General features: G+C 34.9%; 1 long non-coding RNA gene across 2 annotated transcripts; it reads right to left on the reverse strand.

The window, feature by feature from the left end:
• Nucleotides 1-1,628: 1,628 nt before the first annotated feature.
• On the reverse strand, nucleotides 1,629-20,807 carry LOC113843801 (uncharacterized). Of its 2 annotated transcripts, none has more exons than XR_003497613.2 (3): nucleotides 20,765-20,807; nucleotides 3,805-3,951; nucleotides 1,629-2,260 (listed from the first exon to the last, which is right to left on the reverse strand). It is a non-coding gene; the product is annotated as an uncharacterized lncRNA (long non-coding RNA). The 2 variants fall into 2 exon arrangements; XR_011806600.1 differs by having other exon boundaries at nucleotides 3,805-4,021; nucleotides 20,765-20,804.
• Between the last annotated feature and the right edge of the window lie 5,175 nt (nucleotides 20,808-25,982).

Below are 25,982 nucleotides of genomic sequence, written 5' to 3' on the forward strand. Positions count from 1 at the left end.
CTGAGTTCTTACACAGAAAAAAATACAGTTTCTAACTCTACATTCTCTGCCTTTAAGGGGAACAAACAAATAAACAAACAAGAAAACAACAACAGCAACACTTTCTTATTAATAGCCATTAATTAACTAGAACTTAATTTAGATATTTTTTAAAAAAGTACTTTTGGTTTAAACCATGTCCTTAACAATTTCAGTTGTAGAATCCTTCTAAGATTTTCTTTTTAACACTTTTGGCAGTTGCAGTATTTAATATACAAATAATGTGCAGCTCTTTACTCTGTGGAATTGAGTTTTTGTTGTCATTTCATAAAAAAAAATAAATTTAATTACATTCTAACTTTAACGGTCTTTCTTTTATGAGTAAAGTATTGTCTGACAATGTATGAAGCCCTTAATAACTTCCCCTATCACTTTGGTAACATCTCAAAGGGCCCAATGTTCAACCAAACCCCAGTGTACAATTCTGAAGAGATTCTCCTGTGTGACCAATAATTGCAAAACATGAAACAGAATTTCACACATTTAGATGCAAACCACACTGCCCTGCTACCAGATATGTAGAATGTGCATAAGAATCTTTCCTCTGTGACTGGGAACAACAAGTAAATTTTCTTGTTGATGTTGACCCGTATCTTAAAAAACAAGTATATCTCTTCTATAATTTGTGAAGTTTTCTTCCTTTTCAAAAATGATAAATAAATAAATAAATTTACTCTGTAAAGGCCAATTCCCTAAGGTAGAAGTCCACAGTGTTGCTCCAATCAACCAGAAATTCTGAATAGTACATAAACAATGGTTTATAACTACTACCACTACTACTGTTTATTATTATTATTACTATTATTATTATTATTTACAAGGACATAATGAAATGAATTTATTTCTGGAAATTAAAACAGATCTTTCTCTTCTGATCACATTTTGACTCTGGGAAGACACATCTGTGGGGAACAGCTTTACATGGCAACCTTTAATTCTTGTTGTGTCACCTGTGCAGGCAGTACAAGGAGACTATTTATAATTAAATCTTCATTCAATCATTTAAGGACTGCTAGCCCAGCTGAAAAGGCACTCACATTAAACTTTTTCAGTAAGACTTATTAAGTACTTGGAAGCATGATTGTAATACAAATTTTCTTGGTGGTGAAGACCATTAATGACAATATCAATTTAAGGTAAATTTCAGTATTCTTCATTTCTTTTTCCTTTTTCCTTTTTCCTTTTTCCTTTTTCCTTTCCTTTCCTTTCCTTTCCTTTCCTTTCCTTTCCTTTCCTTTCCTTTCCTTTCCTTTCCTTTCCTTTCCTTTCCTTTCCTTTCCTTTCCTTTCCTTTCCTTCTTTTTATTTTTTTTATCCTCATGACTTTTCACAAAAGAATGTAAAACGTACTCTTTTATCAGCTTCAAAATCTTGCCAAAATTCCTGTCAAATGTATTTGATTCTAGTGACAGAACTGTGAGTTTTAATCTACAGACTATTTTCTCATCTCCAGGAGTTTTTATTTTATATAAATAATGAGAAATATTGAGTGCATGAATGACATCAAAAATGGAAAAAAAAAAAAAAAAGAGAGAGAGAGAGAAATGCTTATGTTTCATTTTTATTTTTTTCTAAAATTATTGATTGTAGGAGTATCTGGGACACAGAAAGAATTTTTTTTTTTTCAGACATTCTATAGCAAAGACTTCATACATTCTAATTTTGATAATTATCTTCTATCTTCTGATTACTTAAAAAATACATTCACTTTTGATCAAAAAACACACTGCAGAAGTAGATGAAATCAATTGTCCATATAAACTTAAAACTACATACATTTAAAAATATGAATATGATAATTGATTAAAAGCTAAAGGGAAATCATGAATATGATAGCATTGTCAGCCAGTTGTGTTGGACATGCACCTTTTGCAAAATATATTCTTATTTTGATTATGTGATAAATGCTATAAAGTATCTTAATGGGGAGAGAAAAGTATACTTCTTAAACTCCTACTTAAGTGACCTGTCCACCTCAGCCTAATACATGGATGTTATAGTTTTAAATCTCATAATTAGTTTCTTGAGCTCACATTTTCTACAGTTCTTTTTATTTTGCTTCTACTTGTGAAAAGTTCTGAAGATAATACAGTCTCCTATATAGTCATATACTTTCCCATCAATCCAGTAATGTAAGTCACAGCCTTCAGTGTTATCATCTTGTTTTAAGTCTGCAGTTCAGCTCCTAGCATGCACACATTTATGTCCTTTGGTTCCGTCTTCTAAAAAAAGCAAAAGCATTGTGGAATTTCCATTAGTAACATCATTGCAATACTGTGAAATATACTCCTCCAAGATCATATAATATTTACATTTGCAACAAAGAACTCCACACTGACAAAATTCATTATCTTATTTTTCAGAATGATTGGATATGAAATGTTGCATGCTCTGTCTAGAGTGGCTCTGTCTTTCAGACACTCAGGCTCTGGATTCCAATTTCATGGAGGCACATAATGTGCTATTCAGATCTAGGTGTCCAAGGCCCATAATGAGTTGTAAAATAAGCATTTGCATAGCATTCCCCATTAAATCTGTCTCTAAATATGTCAGCATTGCTGTGATCTATGGCCAGAAATCAGGTAACATATCTCCCCACTTTAAATAGTTAATTCCTTATGAAACTTTGTCAAGTCTCTGTAGCCAATTTGTCAGAGACTGTCAATCTCTCTGTAAGAAGCAAGTATATATGAGAAATACTTTTTAATGACATGTTTTGCCTGTGTGGTGGATTAACCGCAGAAAACAGTCAAACAGGGACTCAGCTGCTCACTCACTCCCCTGTCCTGCAGGAGAAAATTGAAGCAAGGTGCAAAGACTCACAGATTACGATAATGATAGTTTTAAAGGAAAAGCAAGAGCTATGTGAACAAAACAAAAACAACAACAACAACAACAACAACAACAACAAAAAAAAAGAAAAGAGGAGTTCATTGACCATTTTGCATTAGCAAACAGATGCTTAGCCACTTTGCAGAAAGTTGTGCCTCAGCATGTATAACAGTTTCTTTGGAAGACAAACATTATCACCGTGAACATCTCCCCTTCCTCCTCCTTTCCCTGAATTTTCACTTCTGTGCACAACATCTTAGGGTACGGGATATCCTTTTGGTCAGTTTGGGTAAACTGCCCTGACTGTGTATCCTTCCAACCTCTTGTTGTATCCTCCCCAGGCTACTCTCTGGGAGTCAGGAAGGCAGAGCAGAGTGGGAGAAAGAGAAAACCCTGATGCTGTGCAATTACTGCTCAGCAACAGCCAAAATGTTGGTGTACTATCAACACTGTTTTAGCCACAAATGAAAAGCACAACACCATATGGGTTTCTATATAAAAAAAAAAAAAAAAAAAAAACAAAACAACAACAACAACAAAACTCCATTCCAAACACACTGGGTTTTGGATACAAACATACAGTCTGGGTTTTGGATATGCTTGCCTTCTTACATTTTCAGATGGGTCAAATCAGACTCAAAATCACCGTGCTCGACTCTTTCATCACATCTCCTTTTTCTTTACTTCCACAAAAATAACAATTATTTTCATCATTTTGGACAAATTGTCCAAAAAGATTACAAATAGAGGTTTTCTTTATAATTTTGTTTGGAGCAAAATGAGAAGAAATGATGTCTCTGTTTATCTTTACCACTGTCCTAAATCATAGGATGGTGTGGATTGGAAGCAACCTTAAAGATAACCCAGTTCCAACCCTGTTGCCATAGGCAGTAACGCCTTCCACTAGACCAAATTGCTTAAAACTCCAACCAACCTGTGGCCGTCTGGACTCAGTCAACTTGTGGCTGTCTGGACCCAGTCGACCAGGTCTTGTGGGCCACAGAGCTGAAGGCAGTACTCCAGGTGGAGCCTCTTAAGAGCAGTGTAGAGGGGGATAATCATTTCCTTCGGCCTGCTGGTCCTGCAGACAAGGATATGGTAGGCTTTTCGGGCTGCAAGCGCACATTGCCAGCTCATGTTGAGATTTTAATCTACCACAAATAGATCAGCCAGACATAAAATTACTCCATATTTTAGTTCCTAAGCATTTGACACTGTAGATAATATATATATATACCCATACTGATCTCTTATATACTGATCAAAAATTATGAGTTGGTTTATAGTTTTAATGTTTGTTTCTATTTTCTAGCCTTTCAAACCTTTTATAGTTGTTCTTTTCTTCATTGATAATTTTACAGTGTTAACAAGATAAACTTGTTAAACTTGATAAAAATATACTTAAAGATAAACTTGATAAAGATGTACTTGATAAACTTGACCAAAGACCAAATCTTTCAAATAAAATGAAAAAACTCAGCCAGTCTTCATGATATTTTGTGTGACACTATAAAATTGAAAACACTTGTGTCAATATTTTTGTCTTAAAAAGTTTAAAGAAAGTATTTGCATTCAATTCTGAGCAATCTTTTTTTTGTTGTTTGTATTGAAATTGCTATAAATTAAATATAAGAAATAAAAATAACATTTAAAAAATATGGAAAAGCATTAGGCAACATAGACAAATATTTACAGTTGAAGTTTATGTTTTCCTCTGATCCAAAAATTGATTTTCTCTATTTGTTATGACTAAGGCAAAACTCTACTTTTTACTTACTAAATAATAATCCACTTCGTCTTAACTGCAATATGAAAAAATAAAAATCAAACTATGGGAACAAATTATAATGTGTGTCTCCTTTTATAGGCTAGAGAACAGAGTGGCAGTTTTGGTAGTAGTAGATCTATTTTCAGCTTACTGCTTTGTCTGAGGGAGGTAAAGCAAGGATCCAAACCTGATTATCCCTTCAGTACTGATCGGAACCTAACTCAGATCTTTTTTTAGTAATGGTAATTCAACCATATGGAGTATTCAATTTCTGCAAAGTACCTTTTGATTTTTCATTGAACTGAAAAAAAAAAACAAAAAAACAAAAACAAACAAACAAAACAAAACAAAACAAAACGAAAACAAAAACAAAAACACGCCAAATTCAGTGTTTTTGCACTCAGACTTGTGTCAGGGTATTTATTTTTATCAGAGTGGTCAACAAGCACTAATATTGACCAAAACTGAAAACATTTTCAGTATCTCTATCCTGAAACCTCCAACTCTTTTGCAACTACAAAATGAGTGCAGTCAAAAAGCAACATCCCGACTTCTGTTCTTTACAATAAATATATAAATATATGTAATTTACATGAAAACATCAAGCAAGTAGGAAGAAGGTTTTGAAAGCTTTCACCTGGTTACTGTTGCTTAGGAAACCAGAAGCTCAGTGTTAACAGATATTGATCATGGAAGTATCGCGTTGGCTAGTAAAGGACAAGGTGGCCTCACACAATATTTTCAAAAAAATAAACACTTAGGTTGTTGACCAAGCATAATTCTTTGGGATGTTACTCTCAGTCAACTGATACTTCAGGAATAGCACAGGAGTTTAGCACCATTATACTACCCCGATAATACTCCAGGAGATGATATGTCCAGTTTCTTACTGATTTGAAAGTAAGTAAAAATAATGGCACTTAAGGTGCATTTGACAGACAAAACCATTTTTCCATTTCAGTGTTTGACATAATTTGACATAGTGCATCCTGTTAAAGGTCCAAAACAGATGATAACACAGATCAGCTTGCTAGTTTTGGATTAATAATATTCTCATGTCTCAGGACTCTAAATCATTTATCTTCAATCAGAATCTTTGCCTATTTCCAGAATGTGTGCCTTTTTTTCTGAACCTGTAAAATAACCATAGTGAAATAAAATCTGAAGAGTTCTACTAGAGAAAAAGAGATGAAGAGGTGACCTTATTGTTAACTACAGCTTCTTCATGATGGGTGATGGAGAAGGAGGTGCTGTTCTCTTCTCTCCGGTGATCAGCAATAGAACCCAAGGAAATAACATGAAGCTTCATAAGGGGAAGCTTGAACTGGATGCTAGGAAAAGGTTCTTCACTGAGAAGGTGGTTAGTAACTGGAGCAGGTTCCAAGAAATGTGGCCAAGCTTTCAAGAAGCACATGGACAATGCTCTCATGGTATGATTTTTGTGTGGTCCTGTGTGGAGCTAGGAGCTGGACTTGATGATTCTTCTGGGTCGCTTCCAACTTGGGATATTCTATGATTCTATGACTATTTTGAGGTTCTTTGAAATATATAAAAGTACAGAGAAGAAATACCTAAAAGGTAAACCTTTATTTCCAAGCAAATGAATTACAATTCCAAGCAAATGAATTACAATTCAATAAAAGATGCTTCACATAAGGCAAAGAGATTAGGTACTTAAAGTCAGTATAAAAAAGTTTGAAAACTTTGGTAGGGGTTCCCTCAGTAGACCTCTATCTGTAGATAAAGTGTTGATAAAGTGTAGATAAAGTGTGGTGTTCTTGCAAGGAGCTTATTTTGCTTCTATACATGGCTAGCTGGCACTGGGAAAGTTTGTGTGTGCTTTCTGAAGAACAAGGCTTTTCTTTTTCCATGTATTACTTCTGCAAAATCATAGTTCATTTCCTCACAAAGTCATTTCCAGTGTCCTCTGCCTAAATCTTTGAGTAACATTTTTTGCTTGATTGATTATATATTTGTTTTATTTCATTGAATATTAGACTGGTATTGTATACTTGGCTGATGACATATGAGCACTTCATGTTCAGGTCTTTTTCAAGTTCCTGTTAGAAGCTGTAATGAAATCAAGGCATAGCCTCTTGATTGATAGAGGTTTGTCAATTATGCAGGTTGCTTTAGAAGTACCAGGTTAGTCCACAAATCTTAAAAATAAGCATAGGTTGAAAATATATGCTAATGAGTTACAAAGCTATTCATTTCTAAATTACTTTTTCAAATTCTACCCTGATTATCAGGGACCAGTACAGGCATTGCAGTCTGATAGTTCCTGATGTGTTAAGCACCATTTTCAGTGTACATATCATATGAAAAAATTGTACCATAGGCAACCTGTTAGTACATTATCATTACACTTCTCACTTGAAAAGCCAATAAACTTCCCTAGAATATTGTCTTTTCAAAACTCAGAATTGATACTATATCCATTCTTAATTGTCCACTGAGGACAATGTCATAGTCTGTCTTCTAGGAAGGGGCTGCTTGGTTTATCCCGTTGCCCATGTCGTTTCTGCCTGAGCACAAAAACTGCCTGTTAGGACACATCCTTATTCTCTGAATTTTAACTGCCTGTCCACATTCCTCAGATTTCCTTTCTTTATTTTTATTCCTCTTTTTGTTTTCACAATGACAGAAAATCACTTGTAGAAACTCAGGTGGGCTGCCTGATCTATTTCCATAAATGTATATCCAGACAGAACAACTGTTCTTCACATTTATCACCTAATAGTAAATAATAACAAACAATAACAATAACAATAACAACAACAATAACAATAACAATATATTTCTAAGAGGATAGAGTAACATACTATCTCTTCTTTGATCCTGTTGGACCATGCCAGATAAAATGTTCTGAAGTGTTCTGTTATATAGGAGTTATATATCAGCAGATGCAAAAATGTAACCAAATGGTTAAAGTGTTGCAAAGTTGAATATAGGATCTTATAGCAAAAAATGTCAAGAAACCCAACTCTACTTACCTTAACCCACTACCCTTATAGTAATATGCACATTTATATCATTTGAGGAACACATACTTATTTTGCTTTATTAAAGGTTTTGTGTTTCCTTAAGGGAAAAAGAAAACGAAGTTATTAATTAGCATGGTTGTCATATTTATGCTACTTGACATGGCATAATTTAATGACTTAAACTCCTAAATACAAGACAAGTGCCATAGTCCCATTTGAGCAACATTATCTGCTATTCCATCTTGTCTGAAAATAAGGGTGATATTTTTTCTTAGTGACAATGCAAAGGCAGCTATGTTTCTTAATTTAGAATGTTTTGTTAGTTGGTGGTGTCATTCATCTGCAGGCTACAAGGGGTTGAAAATTAAGGAGAAATTAAAGGCTCATTTGCACAAGGAAATTAATGTACTGTAAGGTGGACTCTGAATGTGCAGTGTACCATCAGTTCTATTTCTCACTCCTCAAATGAGAGGACATATTACAGAGGTCCTAAAAGCATTCTGAATGTTGTTGGTATCTCTGGGATCCCTATCACATCAGCAGCCTGCATAAACATTCTGCTATGGTAACAAAATATCTTAGAGCAAAAAATACCATGGGTTTTGCAAAGAAGGGCCTCACTTTCCTTTCCTAACCAGTATCAACCTAGTTAATGTAGATATGATAGTGGAAAGCACATGTTGGAAAATAAATGAAATCATTAAATATTGGGTGCATCTAACTTTCCCTCTAAAAGCACCATACACAAAACAAACCAACCAACCAACCAAACAACAACAACAACAAAAAACACACACACAACAACAGAAACAAACAACAACAACAACACACAAACAAACAAAAACAAAACAGAACAAAAAAACACACTCCAAAATTAGCCCAGGGTAGTACTGCAGTTGGAAATACAGATAGTAACTTTATTAGACTTAAGACATCCGTGCACTATCTAGATACTGATTCCTGTTGAGCAAGTCAGATTTTTCTGAGAAATACATAGAATCATAAAATCACAGAATACTTTGGGTTGGAAGGAACCTTAAAGATAATCTAATTCCAACCCCCTGCCATGAGCAGGGACACCTCCACTAGACCAGGTTGCTAAAAGCTCCATGCAGCATGGCCATGGAGACTTCCAGGGAGGGGGTATCCACAACTTCTTTAGGCAACCTGATCCAGTGCCTCACCACCGTCTGAGTAAAGATTTTTTTTCCTAATATCTAATCTAACCCTACTCTTTTTTAGTTTAAAAACATTACTCGATGTTCTATCACTACACTCCCTTACAGAGGCCCTCTCCTGCTTTCTTGTAGACCCTGCTTTAGGTATTTGAAGGGCACAATGAGATCTCTCCAGAGCCTTCTCTTCTCCAGGCTGAACAACCTCAACTCCCTCAGCCTCTCTTCATAAGAGATGTGTTCCAGCATTTTGATCATCTTCATGGACCTCCTCTGAACTCATTCTAATATGCCCATGTTCTTCCTGTGCTGGGAGACCCAGAGCTGAATGCAGTACTCCAGGTGTAGTCTCATGAGAGCAGAGTAGAGGGGGACAATCACTTCCCTCAACCTGCTCGCCATTCTCCTTTTAATGCAGCCCAAGATATAGTTGGCGTTCTGGGCTGCAAGTACACATTGCCAGCTCATGTTGACCTTCTTATCAACCAAATCCCCAAACCATAAAAGTGTGGGCTAGATGAATGAGTGGGTGGATTGATGAGTGAGGATGGCAGAGCTCAGGGGGTTGTGCTGAGTGATGCAGTCTAGTTGGAGGCCTGTAGCTAGCGGTGTCCCCCAGGGGTCAGTGCTGGGTCCAGTGTTGTTCAACTTATTCATCAATAATCTTGGTGATGGAACAGAGTGCACACTCAGCAAGTTGGCTGATGACACAAAGCTTAGAGTGGCTGATACCCAAGAAGGCTGTGCTGCTATTCAGAAGGACCTTGACAGGCTGAAGGGATGGGCCAAGAGGAACCTTATGAAGTTCAACAAAGACAAGTGTGGGGTCCTGCACCTGGGAAGGAATAACCCAAAACAGAAGTACAGGCTGGGGGCTGACCTGCTGAAGAGCAGCTCTGCAGAAAGAGACATGGGAGTCCTGAAGGACAGCAGGCTGACCACAAGTCAGCAATGTGCCCTTGTGGCCAAGAAGGCCAACAGTAGCCTGGGGTGCATTTGGAATAGTGTTGCCAGCAGGTCAAGGGAGGTGATCTTCCACTTGGTAGCCCTCTGTTGAACTCACACCAGTATATGAATAACTTTCTTTTATTGAGAAATGCGAAGCTAGATACAGTACTCTAGATGTCATCTCATGAGTGTTCAAGAGTAGCAGATAATTATATCCTTCAGCCTGTTGGTCACATTCATCTTAATACAACCCCCTAAGTGATTAGTCCAAATACTTCTCTGAAGAGCTCTGACCTAGCCAGTCAGTCCCCGATCAATACTGTCACGACGTTATTCTACCCTAGATGCAAGATTTTACATTTGCCTTGTTGAACTTCATGAGAATTCTGTCCACTCATTTCTCCACCTGTCAAGATCCCTTTGAATAGTACTCCTCCCTCCCAGGCTACTGATCCCCTTTCCCACCTCCTTAGGCTGATGTCATTCACAGACTTAATTCTGTAAATAACATTTACAACAATCTTCCTACAGAATGAAGCCTATAGTTTCCTAGATCTTCTTCTGAAAGATGAATATGATATTTGCATTTTAACAGACATCAAGAACCTCTCCTGATTGTCTCAATTTTTTAACAATGACAAAGCACAGCCCTGTATTATCAGTCACTTTCCTCGGTACACTCAGATACAACATTTCTGATCCCATGGCCATGTAATATGTCCAGTTTCGCTAAGTGCTCCTAACTCTTTTATCACTCCTGTGGGTGATACATCCTTCACACTGTCATTTTCCCTAGCCTGTCTTTTGCTGATAAGGTACTTTTAGAAGCCCTTTTATGTCTTTCCCATCTCTTCCTAGTTTGAACTTCAACTGAACTTTGCCTTTCCTAACCCCTTCCCTGCAGGGGGATGTCCTAGGAAGCATGTCCTTGCTTCCTTCTTCTGCATATTTTCTTTTTGAACTTTAGCTTAATCATGATTTCCTTGTTCATCAGTAAATTGGTAATGGCCTTTTGGTATCGCTGATTTACTTACTGGATATCAAAACTGATGATTCTTATGCTTTGAGGAGTCGTCTTTTTTTTTTTTTTTATCATTCATCTCTCCCAAACTTCTTTTCCCTTCAGAGGAATTCCCAGTAAGGTACTGCCAAATGTATCCCTGCGTAAGCTGAAATCTGCACTCCTGGAGTCCACATCTGTGATTCTACTATTCATTTTGCTCAGTTCTCTCAGGTTCTTAAACTCCTGTCTTGGAGGCATTGGTCCTTGATGTCAGCTCTGCTGTTTTCCTTAATAACCTCAGTAAGGAAGAATCAGAAAATTTGCCATTTCAGTTTGCCTGCTTTTTTGGAAGACATGCAATATGATACCATATATTAGGTAGCCATGCTAAAGAAGAATATGTCTCTATTTAAAATACACATTAGGCACATATATTCTCCTCCCTTGACTCTCCACAGAACACACAGTCCTTTTAGAAAAATTATGGCTCACTTTTTTTCTGCTGTATCAGCAACTGATACAGCAAAAAAAAAAAAATTAAATGTACAACATTTTTACACACAGTAAAAACAAGGAAGGACAGATCCAGAGACTTAGAGGTTTTAAGTTCAGAGGAGACAATACCTCCTTAAGCCAGTATCTCTCACTTGTTTTCCCTGCCAGCTATGGTCTTAGAGTAAGACAAAATGTTTTTTATTCAAATAGACCTACTGTTAATTGTTACCTGGAATATTATCTTCTCTTTCCACAAAAGTAGAGAGAGTAACAATTGCTCTTAATGCTTATTACAAAACTAGCAGAAGTATCCTCCTTACATTACAAATTGAAGTTTTCCAGTTTTCCTTTTTTTTTTTTTTTTTTTTTTTCAGAATTATTTGTATGTAAAGCACATATTTGCTGTACTACGTTTAGTTTCAGCGTAATTTGAGTAAGAGCAAAGCTACAGCACAGAATTTAGAAATGCTTGCGTAAGACAAATGTTAAGTACACTCTGGCACTGGGGGGGGGGGGAGGAGGAGAAGGAGGGGAAGAGGAATTAAGGCTGTAATATTTCATTGCAGTTCACTAATAGCAGTTTCAGTACTTATGTTGCTGTCTCAAGATTAATTATATGATGATTACATTAATTTTCTCTTGTCTTTACTGTAAATGGACATTGAAGGGGCAATTCATATGCTTGTGTAAAAGTACAACATTAGAGAAAAAAAGTTTATATACAAGTTTTCTCTTTCTCATACACCAAAGAATAGATAACTGTTGATAAAATTTTGACAAGAGAAGAGTTAATGAAACTTGTATGAGTTTCTAATTCAGAGTATATTAATGTGTCATAGTGAAAGTGCTCTTTAAATATTAAAATCCTGAAAATGTATTCAAAAGTGTATGGTACATGTAAAAATAATTTTATCATCCAAAGTTAACGAGGAAATTGTGTGCTATGGCACTCTAATTGTAATGGGTACTGTACTTTTCAGCCCTAGAAGAGATTTAGGCCTGATCTGCTGTCATAGGAGACAATTTTCAGTAAAAGTCAACTGCAAAACATGGCTTCTGAAGGGAAAAGCCCAGGAAACTGTACCAGGAAGAACTGAGTAACATCATAGTAACACTGAAACACTGTTGTGATGCTTTCCCACAGACTTGAAGAAACTGGACTTTTCCTTCTTGGGGTGGCAAATCCAGTTATTCCCCTGACATCCAAACGAGAAATACAGCAAGTGCACTGAAGAATTAGCTGAATGGTCTTTTAATTTGACTAATGGGAAATACTGAATCATTTCTGAGCTGTACTAAAAGTTACAGTTCATAGAAGATATATTTTTGAAGCTCCTGTAAGAATGGAACAGAAAACAGTTCTTCTCCATCCTCACAAACATCATAAACAAATTTGTTAGTTCTTATTTTAAAACTATATTATATAAGATCCTTAAGCAGTATCTTACCAACTGCTTAAGATGATTCTGGATTTTCTTTCAAAGAAAAAGAAAATCCAAAATTTTATTTCTCACCACTAAGAGCTTTCAATTTACATAAACACTATATGGGATTAAAAGCAGTTTCCACATCCTTCAGCATGTTTATTCATAAACCTAAGACCACTGCTGAAGAGGCTTTTATAGAGATATTGATGATCAGAAGAGGACAAAGCTGCAAAGTTAATGGGTGGGCTGTGAAGCTATGGGTATGTGTGAGCATGTGCTACACTGATGACTTTGGTGAAAAAACGGAGGACTCAAATACTGCACCACAGTGTTTCGTTGAGTTTGGAGATAGCTTCTATCTGAGCAGAAAATATATTCCAGGCATATAGCCAAGACAAAGAATGGCAGAAGAGAGAACCAAGAGGGATGTGAAAATAAAGAGACACTGTCAGAGTGCAGAGTCCAAGAGGGGGAAGTTTAATTAGTAGCAAAATATTATGTAAACATTTGGATGGAACTCGTGAATATTCAGAATTAAGCGTCTCATCAAAAAGTGAACAGAAAGTGACAGGATACCAACAGCTGCTGAACAGGCAGCTAGAGATAAGAAAAATCATCTAGATAGAGAAGATAAGCATTAAAATGGAAGTTAAAAAACAACAACAACAACAACAAACAATAACTTGTACAGGAACTATAACTGGTTTCTTTAGATAGATAGATAGATAGATACATACATACATATTTACTGCCTTTCTGCTGGGAGAAAGGTTTCCCTTGGTGGAAAGAGATAGTGAAACCAGAATTCTCCAAAATGTTCTTTATTACAGAAACAAAATAAATAAAGTATGTGCAGAAAATGTAAGACTTTTGTGATCAGATACAGAAAACCATATGTCTGTTTCAATTTAGCAACCCTTATAAGCACAGAGTAGAAGCAAAGTCAGTATTTAACTGCTTTCAATAATTGGTTTGTTTGTACAAATTTAACATTTTTAATGACTTTTGGCTTTCAAGCAATTGGGGCATGGATTAATTGGAGCCTCCTATCAGCCCACTGTACAATGTCAGCCCACTGCTTCATCACTGTAGTAAACAGTTCTATCAAATGCTATGTCTCATTGAGAAATTCTTCACCAAACCTGCAGTTCAGCCTTAAATTAAGAAAAAAAATATATTAAAAAAAATGTGTGAATGAACAATAGTAATAATACATAGGCAATGGATGTGCAGTGCCAATCACAGAATAAATGTTTGATTTTGGAGTATGGTGATTTATTCATAGTGGAGAATAAGTAAAATCTCACTGCCTTCTCTCAAATTCTTTCTTCAGTAACCTTACACGGTCCATAATTTCCTAACAACAACAACAACAAAAATAGCCCCCTCCCCTCCTCTTTATATTTCTTGTGGTTTATGCTACGGTTTATGCTACTTTTTTTTTTTTTTTTAATATATCATGACATTTTATTTGTCAGATAACAGATGTTTCCTTAGTCTACCAACTCCAGAATTCTCACAGATAAATAACTGTTTCAAGATCGTGTGCTGAAAGGCCTGGATTAACTGAAACACCAAACATTTTTCAGTTATACAATGTCTCAATAACATCATTATGCAAAACAATGAAGAGTAATTTGATTTCCAGAATTAAAGTTCTAGATTATTGCTACTCCACAGATGGCATTCCATAAATCTAAAGGAGAAAAAATCCATTAGAAAAATAAAGATTTGGAGAGACAATGAAACATGATCTAAAAATATTGCAGATTTTATATGGCTGAAGTTGTTTCTGTTAGTCAAAAGTTCTTTACAGACTGCAAGGAAATTCAAGAATATAAAAAGCCTTCAGATTAAAGCAAGGGTCCCTAAACAACAATGCTCTTCCATACTGTTTCCAAAGAATACATATATAAGTGTTCAAATGCATAGAATCACACAATCACAGAACAGCTGAGGTTGGCAGAGAAATCTAGAAAACAACTCATTGCATTCTCTTCATCAAACTAGGGACCACCAGAGCACATTGTCCGCTTAGGTTTTACTCATCTCCAAGGACTGAGACTCCACAATCTCTCCTGGCAAATTGATCAAGTGTTTGAAAAACCTCATAGAAAAAAAGCGTTTTCTTGTGTTCAGATGGAATGTCTTATATTTCTTATGTCTTATATGTCTTATAATGTTCTTATATGTACCTATTGCCTCTTGCTCTATCACTGGTTATCAATGAGTCTGGCCTCATCTTCTTTCTGCCCCTCCATCAGGTATTTATACACATTACCTAGATCCCTGAGCCTTCTCGTCTCCAGCTCTCAGCTTCCCCTGGTATGTAAGACACTCCAGTATCACTCTCACGGCCCTTGGCTGGAGTTTGTCCAGTGTCCATGTCTTCCCATGTATTAGGGAGCCTGGCATTAGGCACAACACCCTAGATGTGTTTCAGTAGTGATGAGCAAAGGAGAAGAATTACCTTGACCACCTCACAATGCTCTGCCTATTTTACCCTAGCAGGCTGGTCACCTTCGTATACAAAAGAACATATTTATGAATCACTTTCAATTCAGCATTCACCAGAACCCCCAAGGACTTTTCTTCCAACCTGTTTTCCAGTCATATAGTCCCCCAGACTGTTCTGGTGCATGGGGGTATGCCATGTGTAGAACTTTTCAACATTTCCCTTTGTTGAACTTCATGAAATTCCTTGCTGTCTGGTTCTTCAGCCTGTCTAGGTACCTTTGAATGGCAACAGAATCTTCTGGTGTCACCTAAGAACTTGGTGAGGGTGTGCTTGGCATCCAATTGCCCAGCTTATTAATGAAGATGTTAAACAGTGTTATTACTGGTCTTAATCCCTGGGGTACACTACGAATGACTGGCCTCTGCCTGGACATTGTGGCAATCAAAACCCTTTGAGCATGACAATTTGGCCAGTTTTCAAATTTTCAGTCCACCCCACTGTCCACTTATTTAGTCCACACATAAATACTTCCTATACTTTTTTTTTTTTTCTTTTAAATTTGTAAGAGGAACCAGAGGAACAGAATTAATAAAGTTTTACACATCTTTATATTCATATTTCATGTCACTGTACTTTTTTTTTTTTTTTTTTTTAATTCCACTGCCCAATGTGATTTCCCTTAATTTATCCCTTCCCTTATAATGTCTGAAGAACAATGATAGCTTCAGTCACTCATTCAGTCACTCAGTCTTTACATCCAGTTTTGCACCTAGTTTTTCTCAGCTCACACAGGGAATGTGTCCCTCTGTGTTTTACAGATTCTTTCATTCTTTTATATATAATTAGTCAGTAAGGGAGTTTTGGTACTTTAAATCAAGATATATAAAGACTGTTTATGGGTTACATTGTGAAGTGCATATGCCAAAACGTGTAGCACAAGGAAAAGTTATAATTTAAATTACCCTATTTTTGAGATTATAATTTAGCAAATTCTGATAAAAAGTTACAAAACATTTACCTTCCTGAATAAATAATACAGCATCCTTCCTTTAAAATACACTGATTGGCCTAAAACAAGCATTATAAGAACAAGAACACTACTTGCTCTAGCCCTTAAATAACTAAAAAACTTTTAATCACAACGAAAATTATCTGCATAACCACACAACTCAATAAAAGCACAACAATGCCCTAGACAGAATCCCTTCATTGTTTACACTTGTAATCTCACCCTAGTGTATTTTTTTGTTTCTTTGTTTGTTTTTCTGTCAGCTTATTCCTCAACAGTTACTCATTTCCTACTCACTACATTGACATAAAGACATACAAGAATTTTCACTTCACCAAAACCCCTTATAGTCATTTTTTTCTGTGCTTATGAGTATAAAAATAAAAATAACAGGAGCAATTGTCAGATGGAATTCTTTTTTTCTTTCTTTCTTTTTTTTTTTCTTTCTTTCTTTCTCTCTTTCTTTCTTTCTTTCTTTCTTTCTTTCTTTCTTTCTTTCTTTCTTTCTTTCTTTCTTTCTTTCTTTCTTTCTTTCTTTCTTTCTGTCTTTCTTTCTTTCTTTCTGTCTTTCTGTCTTTCTCTGATCTACTTAACAAATATTTTTGATCTACTAGGTACCAAATAAAAAAGAGTATTAGTTGGAGTATTATGCTCTCAGGTTTGGGTATATTTTAATTAAACATAAATAAATACTATATAATATTTTATATTATATAACAGAGAACTATATAATATTTTATATTATATAGTAGAATAACATAAAATAATATCCAGGCAGCAAGTTAGAATAGCTGTTTACCTCATTGGGATTGCTTGGGATATTCTAATGCTGGGAAGTGTGAATGAACTTTATGCAGGAATCAACCACAAACATCTACAAGGTATATGCTCCAACTACTTGGGCACATTCATTACTTACGACAACAAAATAAACAACCAAACTTGTAAATGGTAATGTTTGATAAGATAGGGGCACATAAGAAAGACAAAAGACCACAAAGTGGTCCTTGCAGAGGAGGATATACATTTTATACTTTACATTTTGGATCAGTATTGTAGAATTATGTGTGGAGAATAATCTTCAAGAAGAAGATTGGAAGTATCAGCTTTTACAAATGTCCGTTTTTCAGAGGCTCAGTTTATTCTTAGTACCACAGAAGATAGGTTACATAATGGATTTTTGGAGAACTGTTGCATTCAGACTTACGGCTACCCAGAAAGGATATGTATGGGTTATGATCAGTTAAATTGGCATTTAAAATAAATTGCTAATAATGACATAAATAAATAAATAAAAATAGAAATGAAAATAGAAATAAAAATAAAAATAAATAAAAATAAAACTTGTTTTTTCTTGTCAGAAAGTCCCAAGAAAAGTAGTATATTCTAAGACTTATGGAACTCAAGATTAATAAAAAAATAGTGCATTTTTTTTTTCTTTAATTTGTATTTTTACTCAGACCTCTTTTAAATAATTTCTTTCATATTCAAACAACATAAATCTTTGAAGACATGGAGATTTTAAAATATTTATGCAATCATGTTTTCATGTTTTGTGAATGACATACCTTTCTTTTTGAAAATGAAGACCAGATAAAGCTTTTGAGACAAGAAGGCATTTAGGGGCATATGACAAAGAGTCATATATTTTTAGTAGAAGTTATATGAGATTACTTTTTTTTTTTTTTTTTTTTTTTTTGGACTTGGTTTGGAATAGGAATATTAGTGACTGATGATTACTTATTTGTTTGTAATTTTACTGAGATACTCCAAATATGTTATTGTGTTTACAGGAATTGTAAATTATAACTGCAATATAATTTCAGCTTGATTGCATGGTGTGTGTATTTTCCCTTCTTTGGAAGTTTTTTTTTCCTAAGAGAGAAATAATAAATCAAGCGTTTTTTGTTTATTTGTTTGTTTCCCATAATTTGAAGCAATACTGCAATATTACAGAATTAATGAGATGCTTGTTAATCCATAACAGTCAGTCATCAATTAATCTTGACCAATGCAAGATAAGAATCTCATTATTTATGTTGATGTCTCCATAAGAAAACCAAGGAAGGTATAATAACAGGATTGGAAGACATCAAGCATTTCATTGGTAAATACTGTATGTTTATGATTAAGCAAAAATTTAAATGGGAAATGATCTATCAGTTCACTCTTGCTAAAATTACATACAGTTAAGATTCTGCTAGTGTTTTAACTGTATTTATAGGGTAAACTACCTATTTCTAATGTTGAAATTAAGCTTTATCATCTCAGTGATAAATTTGTGGAAAAAAGTGAAAGCTTTCACTGAACTCCTGATATTACTTCCATCAGAACCAACAGCAAATTTATTTCTTCTTAAGGTTTATAGGACTGTGACGTTAATGAACGAAATGGTATGAAATTCTTAATTTGACCTTCCTTCCACTGAATTGCATCAGGATTGTTCATGGGTTTGGCAACAAATTAGGCCCATGTGGAATGCTTTGGAAAATCATACTATTCCTCCATCATTCATCTAGTTACCTGTGTCTGAAGGTTCAATAAGCTAGCATAAAAAGGGTGAAAACTACCTAAATTCTTTTTAAGCTACCTTAGCATCTTATTTTCCAATGATACGAGAAAACAATTTACCATTTAAAAGAAAAGAAATAATGTTTGATCCAAGGTCACTGGACTGGTAAAGAGGTAAACATATATATAAAATAATAATGGTATATAGACTAATCTGGAGACAGAAACTTTAAGTTATTGCTTTAGCTGTTAGAAATAAAACTTTCCAGCAGAAATTAGAAAATCTGTTGGGTCAGATTCTTGGATATGCTCGCATGTTGTAACTCAGCTCTAATTGCCTAAAAGATGTGTAAGCCCCTGATCCACAAGAGGGTCGGGCATGACAGTCAATGCAGTACTTTACTCTTGTAACATTTATTTTACTTGTAAGTAAAAATGTTCATGCAAATAGTATAGAAAGAATATCACTTTTATGCATTAATAGTTATTTTACCTATGCAACAGGTAACCTAATTTATTGTCCCCTTGTTCCTCACTTGTGCAGTAGTTACAAAACACTACTGCTTTGATTGGTAGAGTGAAAATATCTTACTGAAAATCTGGCAAGGGATAGTTAGATTTTGAGTTAGATTTTGAGTCAAACTTGTAAGGATCTGAGCAATCTGAAAGACAACACAGCAACAGAAAAGAGCTTTTCTCCAGAAAGCTGCTGAGTTGATTTGTCATGGACTTCTAAGAGTATGTCAACACTAAACTTTTGTCAGATTAATAAGCAAGCAGATTAAAAACAAAACCTACAAACAAAAGCAATCTGAATCATTGACTGATGTAAATGTACCCCAGGTACACTGCAAAGTATATATTTTACTTCTCTTCCTTTGCTATAAATTTTTTCTCCTATTCAAAATATGTTTTTTTTGTTTTTTTTTTTTTGTTTTTTGTTTTTTGTTTTTTATTAAAAGTCTAACTTTTTACTGGAATGTGGAGAAATAACAGAGAACACTTTAAATTTTGCTGTTAATACTCACAATTTCCCAACACTAGTGAGTCACTGGTTTTTATAACAATTCTCTTTTAATTAATTAATTAATTAATTAATTAATAGCAACCTAGAAATATGCCTTTCATGCTTTAAACTCATTTCCAAGGTTTACTAATAAGATGGAAAATCAAGCTCCAAGTCTCTTTTATTGAAGTTGTGGTAGTTTTACTCGGGTGGGCGGCCGATCTCCACCACAACCGTTCTCTCACTCCCCCTCCTCCATGAGCAACGGGGAGAACTTTTTTGCTTTAAAAGAATTTAAAGGTGCTCTGTGCATTGTTTAAATAATTCATGTCTTAACAAGAAAAAAATCCTATGACATGAAAATAAAGCAAAAACTGACTTATCCCATTTTTGCTTTTGATTTCAGTTCTTTAACTGAATCTGGAAAATATATATAATTATTTTTAAAAACAACAAAAAGTATTATTTGAAGAAAGACCATAAATTGCAGTAATTTAAAATCTAGTATCTTTTGACATTCAATTTTGTCAGATTATGTCTCTTCTTCATACACAAGGCATTGATATAAAAGTTCAATGACAGTTTTCCATAGCCTCTCTTCATTACACTGCCACTGTTGTATTAAACCATTTTCTCAAAACTTTTTTGACTCAAAAAGCACTACATGCAGCGTTCTTTAGTAAAATATTCCTCATTTCTTCCAGTCTTATATTTGTTGTTTATTATTCAGCTGTTATGGAACTAGTGTGATTTTAGAAAGTTCAAGCCTTCACCGATGACTGCACACTGGAAATGGTTTAGTTTTTACCTAAAAGCAACTCCTTTTTTCAAACTCTGTGCAGCGCTCATGATGTGGTTTAACCCGGCCAGCAGCTAAACACCACACAGCCGTTCACTCCCCCTCCCCCTCCCTCTCTGGGACGGGGGAGAGAAATGGAAAGTGAAGCCCGTGAGTTGAGATAAAGACAGTTTAATAAGACAGGAAAATAATAATAAAAATAATAACAATAACAATAACAATAATAATAATAATAATAATACAATGGTGATAATAGTACTACTACTACTAATATGTACAAACAAGTGATGCACAATGCAATTGCTCACCACCCGATGACCGATGCCCAGCCTAACCCCGAGCAGTCCGGCCCCCTCCCCCCGGCTAGCCACCCCTATATATTGTTTAGCATGACGTCAGATGGGATGGAATACCCCTTTGGCTAGTTTGGGTCACCTGTCCTGGGTCTGTCCCCTCCCAGCTCTTACTGCACCCCCAGCCTGCCTGTTGGCAGGACAGAGCAAAAGGCTGAGATGTCCTTGGCTTGGTATAAGCACTGCTCTGCAACAATTAAAACATCGGGGTGTTATCAGCACTCTTCTCATCCCAAGCCAAAACACAGCATTCCACCAGCTACTAGGAAGAAAATTCTGTTCTAACTGAAACCAGGACAGCTCATCTTCTAGAATTCTGTTTACTCTTATTAGAAGATTCAAAGAATTAAAAAATCCATAACTCTTCAAAAGCATTTTAATATTTGAATAATATTAAATAAACATAAATAAAAATAATTAACTTTGTATTTTTTATTCCAAAATTTCAGACTACATTTTTTAGTAATCTACTTTTAGAAACTAATGTAGTGTAATGTAATGTGTAAGTAATATTTCCTGACTGAGTTTTATAAATATCTTATGTGAGATTGAAAAAATAAGGCCTGTTACTTCCTTCAAGCTGCAGATGTGGAAACATATTGCATACAATGAAATGGATTAATATCCCTTTATTTAATATTTGAGAATTTTCCCTAGGGTATGTATGCTAAACTTAACAGAAATATGATTGGCTTTATGTTACAACTTTGTTCAACAGATTTTGGAAGGTGTTTGAAAAGCCTCCCCCAAAACCAGTTTATTAAAGAAAGTATTAAAGAGCAGATGAATTTTGAGACTACTGTCTGTAAAACAATGAAGAAGTGGTTGTATATAATATTCCCAGTTCTAAAAATAGAGAATGCCATGGCAACATTATCTGTAAATGCTTGTATAGGAAAAAAAAAAAAAAAAAAAAAAGCATTTAATTGTGTAACTGTGAAAGGTAAATTAACATTTTTTATATGTATATAAACCATTATAAGGAATACATCTTGCTATTTCAGACTTTTGGAAAAAATACTTGTCAACTGATGTTGGGAAAAGGTTTAGTACTGAATTTCTCACACTGCAATGCCAGTGTACCATATAATCATTTCCTCCATTACAACATACAACAGTAAAGAACTTTGCACTTACATCACAAATGTATCTCTGTTTTATTAAAAACACTTGGGAAAGCAGCATGTGAAGTATGTGTGTCTTGCATCATCAAAGCCTCTCAATACCTGTATTATTATTTTTTTTTCTTTCAGTAACATGGTAATGAAAGCATAACCAAAATGTCAAAGGAAGTGATTAGACAGTTCAGCAGATGACCTCCATGATGGTCAGGAGTTCTCTTCTTCCTTTTGAAGAGAGGAATAGGGAGCTGGGCTTGTTTAGCCTGGAGAAGAGAAGTATCTTGGCTCTGCCAAAAATTCTGAAGACAAGCAGGCAGCCCAGGGAGGTTGTCTAATCTCTCTGCATCCCTGGAGGTTTTCTAGACCCAGTCAGATACAACCCTGAACTGCCTGGTCTGACCTCAGAGCTTAAAGCAGGCAGTTGTACAAGAGATATCCTAAGGTCCCTTTCAACATGAACAAGTCTATGCTTCTGCTTCTTTCATGCTATATTATTGAAAGATAACTTTTGCTTTAGCTTAATAGCTCACATTGAGTTGGTGTGTTGTTCTCTGGCAAGAAAGAAGCATATAGGATTTTAATATATGTTAAAAATATGTTTAACTACACTATGAAATGAGTTTCAAATTGTCTGAGTAAAAGGAAGAGATGAAATTCTTTATCAAGGGATGGGGTTGACCAAAACTATATGAACATGCATGGTTCACTTAGCAAGTTTTTCTAAGTTGCAAACGCAACCAGAATAAATCTAAATTTTTCGGATGGTATTTTTGACTTCCAGCTCACACCTGCTGAGTCTGTCAGTTCTGATATCTGTCAGTATTTTGTCCCTCCCCAGCTTCAGTTCCTTGTTCCATCTTTGTGCATCAGAATCCATGTCACCTCCTTCTCTCTTCCTTTTCCCTTCAGACCTATGGGTGTTCCTAGATTTCTGGTGTTTTTCACTCTGAACTGCCGAACTGCCATTAGTTTCTCTTTAATCTAATGTCAATTCAGACACTGAAACCAAGCTCATAAATCCAACTATATCTGACTGATAGCTTGATAGAGTTTAGAGTAACTTACATTATTACAGTCTCCACCCAGCTCTTTGTGTAGCAGGAAGATGAGGCAGATGAACCTGAGGTGGTCCAGCACAGAGATAACACAAGTTTGGCAACTGGGCTTGTGTTTGAACTTCACGAGCTAGGAATTAATTCCTAGTTTATATAGTTGGGGAAAAAGTGTGAAGGCACATACCAAAACATTTTAGACCTTACCATAAATGAGAAAAGTTTTGTATATGACCTAACTAAACACTTTATTAGTTGTTCATTTTGGGGGTTGGATTATTAAGAGCACATACACTTCCAGCCATTTAATGTTACAGAGGAGTCTGGTCTTTTGCCTCCTAACTCTTATATCTTCCTACCTCTAAATTATATTTCTTTGGAAAACTGCATGAAACCTGGCTCAGAGAGAAAATAAATATATGAAAAATGAGAAGAAAAAAAAAAAGAAAAAAAAAAAAAAAAAAGAAAAAAAAAAGAATAAGTTTAAATAAGAAAAAGAAGGTAAAAGATCAAATTAGCAAATTAGAACAATACTGAATGTCGAATGAGATATTAAGAAAAGATTTAATTGCATGTAAAATCTTTAACACTAACAATGATTTTAACTCAAGGTGCTATTTTCCACTCACTACCTGTGGTTCAGGATAAGGGGACAGAAATAAAATTAGGGAAAATGAACCTGGAGGAAATGACTGCCATATCCCAAATAAGATAATTCAAGATTAATTAAATAGTGTCTTGAGGCAAAAAGAACACAGCAATAGAATAGAGTTTGGATGAGCTCAATAACCTATAGGTTTCCCAAAATGTGTTTTTTGTAAGCACTCAAGAAATAGAACTTATTTCTAGCTTCAAGTGAGAAAGATGTTGAGTTGCATTTGATGCAAATGTTGCTGTTTTTAACTGCATTGTTCAGGAGTCTGGTTACAGGGCTTAAATATTACTTAGGCCTTGAGCTGAACAATTAATTCACAGTTAGCTATTTATCTGGCAAATTTTATTCTCTTCCATGCATGATTTTTCTATGAAGTGACTATGATTTTTCTCTAATTTATTCAGTATTTGAAATTATTATTCAGATAATTTATTTGAATAATTCTTGGTTGGTAAATTGTTTGGAAGATCATTTGAAATGATGTATGTTTAGCATATGTCCTTGAAAAAAACATTTCCCCTATAGGTCTTCATTGCTACTAAAAGATCTGTAATGCTTGTAAGCAGAGGTAAAAATATGGATTCAAATGTCTTTAGATGCTGTATATCTATAGAGATTTTTTCTCACTGTTTCACTGAATGTACTGATTTACCTCACCCAAGTAAACAGATTTTTGGTACTATTTTCTCTCATTTTTGTTGTAAAGTAACTCAGGGACACTCAGAATTTCATGGGAATTTTATGAAACTCATAGGGAAGACTTTAAACATGCCATCATGTAACATCATCAAAACAGTTCTTGGAAAGTAATCCAAAAAATCTATTGAGACATCTAATCTAGTGCTCATTGCATAAGGATAAAGCAAAAAAGGGAATTCTGTACAAAATAGAGTGGTCATCCTTTTTTTTTTTTTTCTTTTTTTTTTTTTTCTTTTTTTTTTTTCCAAAACTGTGAAAGTTTGACACAGAAATCTGAATATTTGTGGAAGGAACAGATATAGACTGTATATTTCAATCTGGCTGAGGTTTCTTTTTCTGCATCATTAACAGCCTAGCCAAGGCCACGTTGTAGCATAGAGTGCTACATTTTTACAAATTTAATTAAAATTTCTGTAAGTGAAGCTTTAGTTAGTTTTAGTTAAAACTCATGGTTTTCTAAAACAACTAAAACACGTGAAACTAAGCAGTAAAACATCTAAGTCACTAAGGCATCTAAGACCTAGCTCCTGATCTGGACGTTCTCTTGATCTACAGTCAGTTCAGTTCAGTTCATGTACAAGATATGTTAAAAGTCACTGCTGATTGCATTATAATAATAAAAAAATACATTAAATTATTAAACTGTATTTTTATTTATACGTTGGAATGTATGTATCAACTTGAAACAGTACCAAAAAGATGTTTTAACATCTTCCTTCTTATCATTAATGTAATTTCCTCCTTTCTAGCCATGTCATACCACAAAAGAATCAAGAAAGTGTTTAGGCATCATCATCAGGAAAGTGTTTATACATCATCACACTGTTTAAACAAAACCATTATAATTCCACTGCATTATAACTCCACTGAATTATAACTCCACGCAGCATTCTCCACAGAGGCTACACCACAGGGGAGTTTTTTGTTTGTTTGTTTGTTTGTTTTTCTTTTGGCACAGGAAACCATGGGACTCAACTTTGTACAATCTTCAGTATTTCTCTACTTAGTTCTCAGCACAACTGTGTGGCAAAATCAACATGGCAGGTTATTCCTCACTGTATCAAAGCCTTCCTTTAGTATTCTACAGATTAATGTTCAGCATCTTCAACAACTTCTCTTGGTAAAGTTTTAGTCACTTTTCTTCAGTCATACTCTTGCAAAGCCTTTTCTGCTTTTTCTTTGTGTTATAGATGCAATTGTCAAAAACAGCAAAAGTGAATGAGAGACTATTAAAAAAAAAAAGTCTATAAAAGAGTTAAGAAATTGTCCTCTTCTTATGATTGAAATATATCTTCATGTAAGACCTGAATAGTATTTAAGTTCCGTTATACATTTCAGTGCAATAGTAAAATCACTATACAGTACAGATTCAGCAATCAATAGTTTAGCATACAGCTTTGACAAATTGTTTCTTCCTGCTTCCAATTTGTGTCTTAAACAGGAGTCTAGACCATGGAGTTCACTGTGTCTAAGTAATACAGCAATAAGCTGCTGTGACAGGTTTCAGCAGTATCAAAAATCAAAGTTCACAGAATCACACAGAATTTCTAGGTTGGAAGAGACCTCAAGATCATCGAGTCCAACCTCTGTTTTCGAGAGAAAGTAATCTAGCTTAAAAAATTTGTCAAGAAGAAAGTTAATGAAAG

This window comes from Anas platyrhynchos, chromosome 1 (assembly GCF_047663525.1).
Source record: "Anas platyrhynchos isolate ZD024472 breed Pekin duck chromosome 1, IASCAAS_PekinDuck_T2T, whole genome shotgun sequence".
In the NCBI taxonomy this organism is placed as follows: Eukaryota; Metazoa; Chordata; class Aves; order Anseriformes; family Anatidae; genus Anas; species Anas platyrhynchos.